Below are 10,130 nucleotides of genomic sequence, written 5' to 3' on the forward strand. Positions count from 1 at the left end.
GCTCTTATCCAGCGACTTACAAAAAGTGCTTTAATGTTTACAACATTGGATACATACTTACACTGGGTTAACTAGGTTAATAACTAAGTACCATTAGTCCAACACATCTGAGAAGAGGTTTTTTTTTTTTTTTTGGGGTTGGGGGTAGTCCAAGTACTGGAGAAACAGATGCGTCTTGAGTCGTCGTTTAAAGATAGTCAAAGTCTCTGATGTACGGACATCTAGAGGAAGTTCATTCCACCACCTAGGTGCCAGAACAGAAAAGAGCCTGGATGAATGCCGCCCTCGATCCCTGAGAGATGGTGGGATGAGGCGAGCAGTGCTGGAGGATCGGAGGGAACGTGGTGCAGTGCGTGGTGTAATTAGCGCAGAGAGGTAAGTGGGTGCTGGGCCATTTTTATCTTTGTAGGCAAGCATCAGTGTTTTGAATTTGATGCGGGCAGCTACAGGAAGCCAGTGCAGGGAGCGGAGGAGTGGGGTGGTGTGGGAGAACTTGGGAAGGTTAAAAACGAGTCGTGCTGCTGCATTCTGGATCAGTTGCAGAGGACGAATCGTGGACAAAGGCAGGCCTGCCAGGAGTGAGTTGCAGTAGTCCAGTCTTGAAATAACAAGGGACTGAACAAGCACCTGAGTAGCCTGTGAAGAAAGAAATGGGCGAATTCTTCTGATATTGTAAAGAAGAAATCGACAAGAGCGAGTAATGTTAGCGATGTGTGGGGAAAATGACAGATGATTGTCCACGGTTACCCCAAGATTGCGGGCAGTGGTTTCAGTGGGCAGTCCTATTTAAAAGGACTTGTGTGTTCTGACATCATATCTTCAATCTTGGCAAGAAAAAATAAAAGAAAATCCGTCAATGACAAATATTGTTGCTAATCAACACAGGGCATTCCTTTTTTTTTATATATATACCATTCAGCCATAACATAATATTGTGTGTTCCCCTTGTTCTAACAGGGCAGCTCTGGCCCTTGGGCATGACTCAACAAGACCTAGGTGTGTGCTGAGGCGTCTGGCACCGGGACGTTAGCAGCAAATCCTTTGGGTGCTGTAGGTTGTGAGGTGAGGCCTCCGTGGGTTGGACTTGATGGTCTGTGATGCATTGGTTTTTGTTTGTGGGATCAGACTGGACATGCTGGCTTTTGGTCCCCACAGGCATGGCTAAGCATGGGTGCTCATGATCCTGTCATTAGTTTACTGGGATAAGATTGATAATTTTATGGAGTGCATCAACAAGGTCAAAATTAGAGGAGAAATACTATTGTGTTGTACAATTGTAACACGATTATTATATTATCTACATTACAATTGCTTTTTTTTTGTGGTGATTTATGAATTTTCTATCCACTGTAGTGGTGAAAATAGAAACATCCTGCCACTGATATACTGGCTTTAATTTTCTGAACATCTTTTTTCAAATAATTTAAATACTACAGTCTAATTACAGTTAACCTTGCAGGGTAAGCACTGGGTCAGGATGTCACGGCTTTACCAACAGCACTGGGTGTGGAGTGGAGCTTTTTGGCTACTTTAGGTACCAAAATGTTTTTTCTTTTTCTAGAAGGCCTTCAATTCACATATCCTCTTCCTCCCCAGTGTTCCACAGTTGAATACAGAAAAACATAACTCAATCTGACAACTGAAAAAATAATAAGCAATGAATGACACAATCTCATAGTTTCTGACTGATTTTTATCAAAAATAGCAACATTTTGTAATCAACAATTTGCTTTAACACAATATTTTTAAATCAAAGACTAAAAAACAAATGTAAAGCATAAGCAAGCCTTACCAATTTAAAAACTGTGCAAATGATTTTCCCCTCTATAAAGCAGGACATTTCAAATCATGTTTTAGTCATGAGTGTGATTTCTCTCTGCCAGGCAGATGATATTTGATGATTGTCCACGTGTCCAAAATGCTGTCCCGAGGCTCACCTGTATATTTCCTACATCCACAGAATACATACAAGTTAAAGCTACTGTACCAGTGCAGCTTACCTGTGAGCTACCACTCAATCTATAGCTATCAGCATTGTTAGCACTGTCAATCTAAACTGTTCTTTCTGGGAAGCAGTGGGACTCCCGGTCTGTTCGAGTTCAGCTCTGTGGAGCCTGTGATTAAACCATGCAAAGTGAATTTAGGTGCAACTGGCGGTCCGTTACACTTAACAGGCTGAAGAAGCTGCTCGAGTACTGTGTTCCTCTTTTTCAAGCGGTTCTTTTTTCTTGAGCGGCTGTTTGCAGTGGGAAGAGGATCACAGAGGCGGCTACAGGAGGTGATGCCACAAAACGAAGGCTCGTCTGATTGCGAGGAGTCATCAGAGCTTTCCTCTGCGGGAGAGTCCCCGAAAGAGAAGGGTGGAGGGCCAGGGCTTCGAGGAGGCAGCTTTAAGTCCAGATTGTGAGGACAGTGGTGGTTACCCTGCAATCCACCATTGGCCTTACTGGAGAGTGAAGCAGGAGGTACTGTCTCGGGTTTTTTGATGGATTTCATTTTACAACGCTTTTTCTGGAAGGACATACAGAGAAGTTGCTTATTTAAAAAAACTGTTTCACCAATAAAAAAAGGTTACACACAGTCAGTAAGCTACATAATTTTTATATTTTTGCCTTCAGACACCAGAATGTAGAGTTTTATCTTTGCATCAATGTACCAAATTGCTGATTTGTAGACCCAAAGTTTCTCCTTGATATATATCCTTTGTTTTTTTTAGACCTACTGAGAGCTCCTTTTACTTGCATCGGCCCCTTTTTGACCACATACCATCCCATAAACACCTACCAAATGCCAATATTCAGACACTTACAAACATGTGGACTCAATTCCAGACTTTTATCTATTTTAACTGTCATAAAATAACTAAAAAACTGGCCACAACTGACCATCAAACTGTTTATCAGGCAGCTGCCTGATTACTTTTGAGGCTATGAAAATGCAAGGACTATGTAAAAAAAAGGACATATCTAAACAGTTAATGCAATAATTTTGTTAAACCTCTTGAAGAAAAGATGAAAGTCTAAACTTTAGCCATGTCTCAATTGCTTAATTTCAAATCCACTGTACAAAGGGAAACACACATAAATTGTGTAATTGATTTATAAGGTTTATAAAATAGATTGTGTTCGAGTTCAAAATATTTAAGTCAGAATACCTTTTTATTCCCAGTTGAATTCCGTCTAGTTTCAACATCATATGCTTCAATTGGACCTGTAAAAAATGAGAAAACATCAACTGTATTACATCTTATTCAATAAAAAAACAGTTACTGTTATGGTTCTTGCCTATGAAGGCGTCAGATTTTAGAACACCTGTAGTTCTAGCTCCCATAGGACTACCCTATAGTTCCAACATTGACGTGTTTTAACAAATCAATAAGGAAGTTTTCCAATTTCTTGTTGTTCATATATTGTTCAACATATTTACTTATTTATTTTGATATATTTACTATATCAACTCCCAATCCCCAAGTATCCAGGACATGATATCTGTTGCTCCTGAGAATCTTTTCCTTACTATATAACTGCAACATAACTGTTTCTTATCATAATTCTATAAAAATGAATTGCATTTTTACCTTCGGTGGTTGCAATTTGCAGGGATGACTGTGAAAACGGATAGGACGCTCTGCGCTTTGGGTTCAAATTTTCATAATCAGGAGATTTCCTATGAAAACAAAAAAACAACAATAGCAAGTCTGGATTAGTCTTAATTATACCCAGCTGAAATAAAACACATTTAACCTTTGAGTAAATCTGTGTAAGTCCCAAGGTTCACCTGTCGGGGCAGCAGTAGCTGGAGGAGTTTGGTATGTATGTGTTAGGTTCGGTCATGACATTCCCATGGGACATGCGGCGGTAATTAACGCCAATGAAGATGCAGATGAACAAGCCGAGGATCACAGACAGCAACAGGTAGCTGTGCCTGTCAGAGACCTATACAAAACAGCATCACTTAGTAATAGTTCACCTATTAACATATAACGCAATATATACTGTTCAAACACGTACATATACAGTAGTTTTGTTAATGGAAATGGGTCGATACCTCTCTCTGTAGCTGTCCCACTTGCAGTGACAGGTTAAGTACAAGCTGGGTCACATTTTCCAGTTGCCTCTGCAGTAGGTTAATGGATTCAGTCTGTTTCTGATCCTGCAGGAAGAAAAGACAAAGGAAAAATCTGTCAAGTCCATTGAAATTTTGACCCAGTTGATGAAGCAGATTCACATAGCATTTTAAACCTTTTAAAGAACCAGTCCACATTTAGCTGGTTTACAAGCCCAAACATTACATAAACCAGAAGGTTCAGGTTTCTAATAAATGGCATGGAAATCATTGATAGGACAACTGACTTCACCATTTAGGTGTTGAAATAACTATGGAAATCTATGGTATAATATTAATAAAAACTTGCAGACAATTATAAAATAATCAACTTTGGATGGTACCTCCATATCATGCCACCCTATCATTCAAAATTTTCCCCATCACATTATGCAACCTTGATGTTTGATGTCTTACGCCCTACTTCTCGAACTACCTTATAAAGCAAAAGAGCAGCAAGAAGTAGTTATTCATTGTGCTGACCTGTTCTTCAGCCATCCTTGAAGTGTTCTGGAGTTTAATGATGGTTTTGTTAAAAGCCTTTTGCATCTCCTCCATCTGCTTTCGATATCTATGAAAAGACAAAAGATTGAACCGAAAGAAACAAGCAAGTAGGATTGAAATGAAAATGCAAGAAGCTAACACACGCAAACATGATTGCTTCTCTTTCAGCTTAGTAGTTACCTTTGACTGAGCTGTTCCAGGTAACGGCCGCTAAGGGACATGTTCACCTCCAGAGCTTTGATCCGGTTGTTTAGCCTCATGAAGACCGACTCCTTCTGGTTAGAGCTGTGGCTCGGTGCCTCAGTTAAGACAGGAATTTCAGCGTAGAAGTCAGAGGAAGGTGGCTGCACTGGTTGAGCATTACTAGATGTTTCTGATTGATTGTTGCCACTGTGGCCTTCATGTGGAGGTTCCTCTACCAGCTCCTCATTTTTAGGTTCTGCCACACCTGAAACTACCTCTAAGGGTTCTGTTCCAGGGACGGCTGTTGGGGTTACAACTGGAGCTGTGTCCTTGCTTGCAGTTCGTTGAACAAAGGACTGATCTGTTAAGGTTGACTGAGAGGCAAATGTTGCATGATCCATTGTGCTAGTCAGCATACTAGGAGTCAAAGTGCTATTTTCAGTTGTAGAGTTCGCTACTAAAGATCCAGACACCTAAACCTGATCCACATCATCACTTTGGGTAGTTAAAACTGGGGTGGATGACAGTTCCATGTGAGAAGTAAAAACGGGAAAGTTTTTGTCCTCCACTGGTTTATTTTTGTTCTCCTCATTAAGCTTCACATCAAAACTCTCAACAGCTGAAGGGTCCAGAAAATCCACAACATCTGTGGCTCTAGAGGCGGAGGTGTCACTGGATGCAAGTGTCACCAGGGCTGAATTAAGACTTGGTGCAAGATGCAGAGATCCAGCATCAAGCTCAGGTTTACTCTCAGGAAAAAATGGATCAACCACTACAGAAGCCTCCACGAAAGAGGTTCTCTCAACAGTCCCAGTGTGGGGTACTTGCGTAAAGGAGGAAGTGGTCACTGAAATGACTGGGACTGAGGTTTCTGTTTTGTGCAAAATGCCAGGTAGAGCCTGTGATTCTTGAGATTTCTTGTTTGTCTTTTTCTTCTGATGAGGTGAAACAAGAATGCAGCTCTGCAAGAGGTACTCTTTAAGTAAAATAACACAAGAGCAGGAATAAGGAGTGTGCTCCCGACACTCCCTCACTCCCGAGTACTGCTGATCTTGTGGAGCCTTCACCCTCTCCTTTTCTGCCTCTTGTGTTACAGGGCTGGAGGTCTTGTCTGGCCCATCTGACTCATCCTCAGGCAGCAAAGTAACAATCTGACCTTCTTTATTAGCTGTCGTCTTGATGGACTCTGAAACTGACAGTGTTGCAGTTTCTGAGAGTGGGGTGGTGAGGACAGGAGCTGTCGGACCTGTCTCACTACCGTCAGTCATTGATGGGGTCTCGGTAGGCTTTTTTAAATCCAGCTGGTCTTCTTCCAAACTCTCTGTCCTGAATTATAAAGGAAAAGAAAATTAAAGAAATTTAGTATCCAAAAGACTTGTCTAAACAACACATGATACTGTCTTTTTACCATGTATTTCGTTTTTATTAGCAAATAGCAGCATTCAGTAATGTACTGGAAAACTGAGCAGCATTTCCCACATGGAATATACTTTGGTGCGTGCAGTATATAAACAGCTGCTTGCGTTCATTTGCCGAGCCCTTTGTAATCTGTCCCAGGAGATTGAAGTTATCTACTATCAATTATCTAGTAGTGGACAGTTCCCTCTCACTCTACCACGAGAGCCCTGTACTGAAAATCAGTAAATGCAATGGATGCTAGATGGATGAGGAAGGGAAAGTCACCAACCTACTAACCCTCCCCTCCATCTATCCTAATGTTGGTAAGTGAAATTTAATGTTCTACACGAAATTTACAGTATTTTGGATTAAATATCAAAACATCAATGTTATTTCATTTATACCACATCTGTCTGTCAGGTCAAAATGGACCAGCACCAGAATGTACTGAAATATGCACAGGTGTTGGAGCTCTTCTTCAAAAAACCCGGGAAGCACTTCATCTTCCTTACTCTTCACATATGGGTGGATGAAGGGCAGGGTTAGTATGTAGGATCTATGAATTGTGAAATAAAAAAAAATATTAAATACATCAAAATTTGTTTGTTGTAGGGTATGTTTGTGTTAGCAGGTGATGCTAGTCACTTCCACTGGCTACAACTGCAAGTATATTTCAGGTCTGTGGGAAACACTGCTGAGTAAGCAATACAACTTTGCGTACTACTAGCGCCTATTAATATTGGTTATTTTATGTCCAACATTTTGATATATCGAAATGTCTATAAATGATCAAATGTTTTTTAACAAACCTTCTTAGGTACTTACACAATCTTGGATGACACTGAGGAAACTGTCTGAACAGTATCTCCTGCTACAGTCTCAGTCCCATTTAAAGGCAGAGAGGAATAATTGCCTGTTAAACACAATGTAAAAACATTAATGATCTAATTGCTAATTCATTTTCAAATTGTGCAACATGTACATTTGGAAGTTTTTAATCGGCAAAGTGGGCATTGTTAGGCTTTCCACTTGCCATGGTGGATGACCTTCATGTCCTAAAAAAAATTTAAATAAAATAAATGAGTGTTGTTACTTAATTATCTAATGCTATGTATTTTATTTAGTAAAAAAAATAAATAAACAGGTTTTGTTCTGTACTGTACCATGTTGTTCGTTAGCCAGTTCCCGCCATCTCTCCACACAAATACTCATTCTACTTGTGCTTGTACTATTACTTGTTGACATTAAAACCTGCAGCCACACCAGTTCTCTGCAGATACTGTATATGCGAAAACCCCCTGGTGGACATCATGGATCATCTGTAGCTGCAGGTTTGTCTGTGTGTGTATAAAATTACCTCCACTCTGAGCGCCATCTTCTGGATTTCCGCCCAACACGTTAGCAGCAATGTTGTTCACCATATTAATGATGGCATCTGTAAACAAATACATAATTCCTTTCTTAATAGGTAAATGACTCCACAAATATATTTTTCAGTACACAGAAATAAAAAAGAAGGTTTTATATTTGTAGACCGACAAACATGTACTTACACATGCATACATCTGTGCATGCGGAGTGCTAAAACCAACCAGTTTTCTATTACAGCATTATAAACTAGCCACATATTTCATGCCACATCCCTGACTATGCAGGACTTAAAATCTAAAATATATTTAACCAAATGTGTGTAATCATGCACAGCTGTAATGGGCTTATTAGATTTCCCTCAGCAGATGCAGTGTAGTTAAATTCATGCATTGTAACATTTACAGTAATTTAACATTCATGTAACTGGTTGTAATTGTGGGAGACATCCCACAGGAGGTCAATTAGTCTATAAATAAATGTAAAATTAAAAAATATTTCTTTGTCATTTATATAAAGTGCATTTGTGAATCACAAGACATTTATTTGTGAAATATGAAACTGATCTGACTTTATAGAAATACTACATGAGAACTACATTTGAAGATTTATCATCTTAGGGAACATATCCATTAGGATAATCTGCAAGTTAAAGAAAAAAAAAAAGACTTTTACTTTAGACTTTCAGACGTTTATAATGCAAGGAAATCTGAGTATCAGAGACTATGACTGTAATTAACTAGAATAATTTTCTTAAATCGATTGACAGCACTAATAAGAAATAGGCTGAAATGTCTAGTGATAATTTAAAAAGCCGATTCTCACCATCATCCTCCTCCTGTAAGTTGGGTCTCTCAGGCGGCTCAATATTCAGCTCGTACTCCTCCATCATACTTGTGCCAAAAACCCTTAACACATAAAACAGTGACACGTATATATATATATACACACACACACACACATTATAGATTATACATCATATATATTTAAAATATTTTAATACTGTATATATAATAATATAAATACTATAAGCTCTCTTTCTCTTTTTATTTATTTATTTACTTTTTTACCTGAGCAGGCTGAGAGGACAGAAGTGCTCGGACCCAAAGTGTGACAACAGCTCCACCTACAGTCATGCAGAAATGTAAGGACAAGAATAAGCATTGGACACTTTAAGACAGAGTTCTTCAAATCCAGTCCTGGAAATCCATCATCCAGTACTGTTGTGTGATTCTTCTGCTCAAACACAGCTGATTAGATGACAATAATCTGTTAATTATCAGGTTCAGTGGGTGTGCTTGGGTGTGGGTGAATTAAACCTCTGCTGGACCTCCAGGACTGGATGTGAGGAGAAAAATAGGTTTTCCAGATTTATATTACTGAATAAGTATAATATTGGTTTATTTCGTAGGGAACGGAAAATTAGTTAGTTAATATATTAAATTATGGGAAAATTAGGAGAGATTTTCTCAGCCACTTTAATGAATGCTGATCACCTGATTTGCATAATCAATACAACCCAGTGGAGTAGAGGAAAAACAAATCAACACCATTCACCACTTAGTACATTAAAGGACCTGCTGAGATCATTTCAGTAATTGTCTTGTTAACTCAGGTGAGAATGTTGATGAGCACAAGGCTGGAGATCATTATGTCAGGCTGATTGGGATCATTATGTCAGGCTGAATGGCAGACTTGACATGTTAAAAGGAGAGTGATGCTTGAAATCATTGTTCTTCCATTGTTAACCATGGTGATTTGCAAAGAAACACGTGCAGCCATCATTGCGTTGCATAGAAATGGCTTCACAGGCATGGATATTGTGGCTACTAAGATTGCACCTAAATCAACAATTTATAGGATCATCAAGAACTTTAAGGAAAGAGGTTCAATTATTGTTAAGAAGTCTTCAGGCATCCAAGAAAGTCCAGCAAGCGCCAGGATCGTCTCCTAAAGAGGATTCAGCTGCGGGATCGGAGTGCCACAGTGCAGAACTTGCTCAGGAATGGCAGCAGGCAGGTGTGAGCGCATCTGCATGCATAGTGAGGCGAAGACTTTTGGAAGATGGCCTGGTGTCAAGAAGGGCAGCAAAGAAGCCACTTCTCTCCAAAAAAAACATCAGGGACAGATTAATCTTCTGCAGAAAGTATGGTGAATGGACTGCTGAAGAGGCAAGGCAAAGTCATATTCTCAGATAAAGCCTCTTTCCGATTGTTTGGGGTATCTGGAAAAAGGCTTGTCCGGAGAAAAAAAGGTGAGCGCTACCATCAGTCCTGTGTCATTTACATTTACATTTAGGCATTTGGCTGACGCTCTTATCCAGAGTGACTTAAATTTTTTTTATCTCATTACACATCTGAGCAGTTAAGGGTTAAGGGCCTTGCTCAAGGGCCCAACAGTGGCAACTTGGTGGTTGTGGGGTTTGAACATGGGATCTTCCAAACCGTAGTCCAATGCCTTAACCACTGAGCTAAGTGTCACCAAGTGTCAAGGTGCCATGCCAACAGTAAAGCATCCTGAAACCATGCAGAGGTCCTGAAAAAGAAGGGCCAACATTGCAAATACTGACTCTT

General features: G+C 39.7%; 1 pseudogene; it reads right to left on the reverse strand.

The window, feature by feature from the left end:
* Window positions 1-1,555: 1,555 nt before the first annotated feature.
* On the reverse strand, window positions 1,556-7,702 carry LOC128522136 (SUN domain-containing ossification factor-like; annotated as a pseudogene).
* Between the last annotated feature and the right edge of the window lie 2,428 nt (window positions 7,703-10,130).

Source organism: Clarias gariepinus, chromosome 1 (assembly GCF_024256425.1).
Source record: "Clarias gariepinus isolate MV-2021 ecotype Netherlands chromosome 1, CGAR_prim_01v2, whole genome shotgun sequence".
In the NCBI taxonomy this organism is placed as follows: domain Eukaryota; kingdom Metazoa; phylum Chordata; class Actinopteri; order Siluriformes; family Clariidae; genus Clarias; species Clarias gariepinus.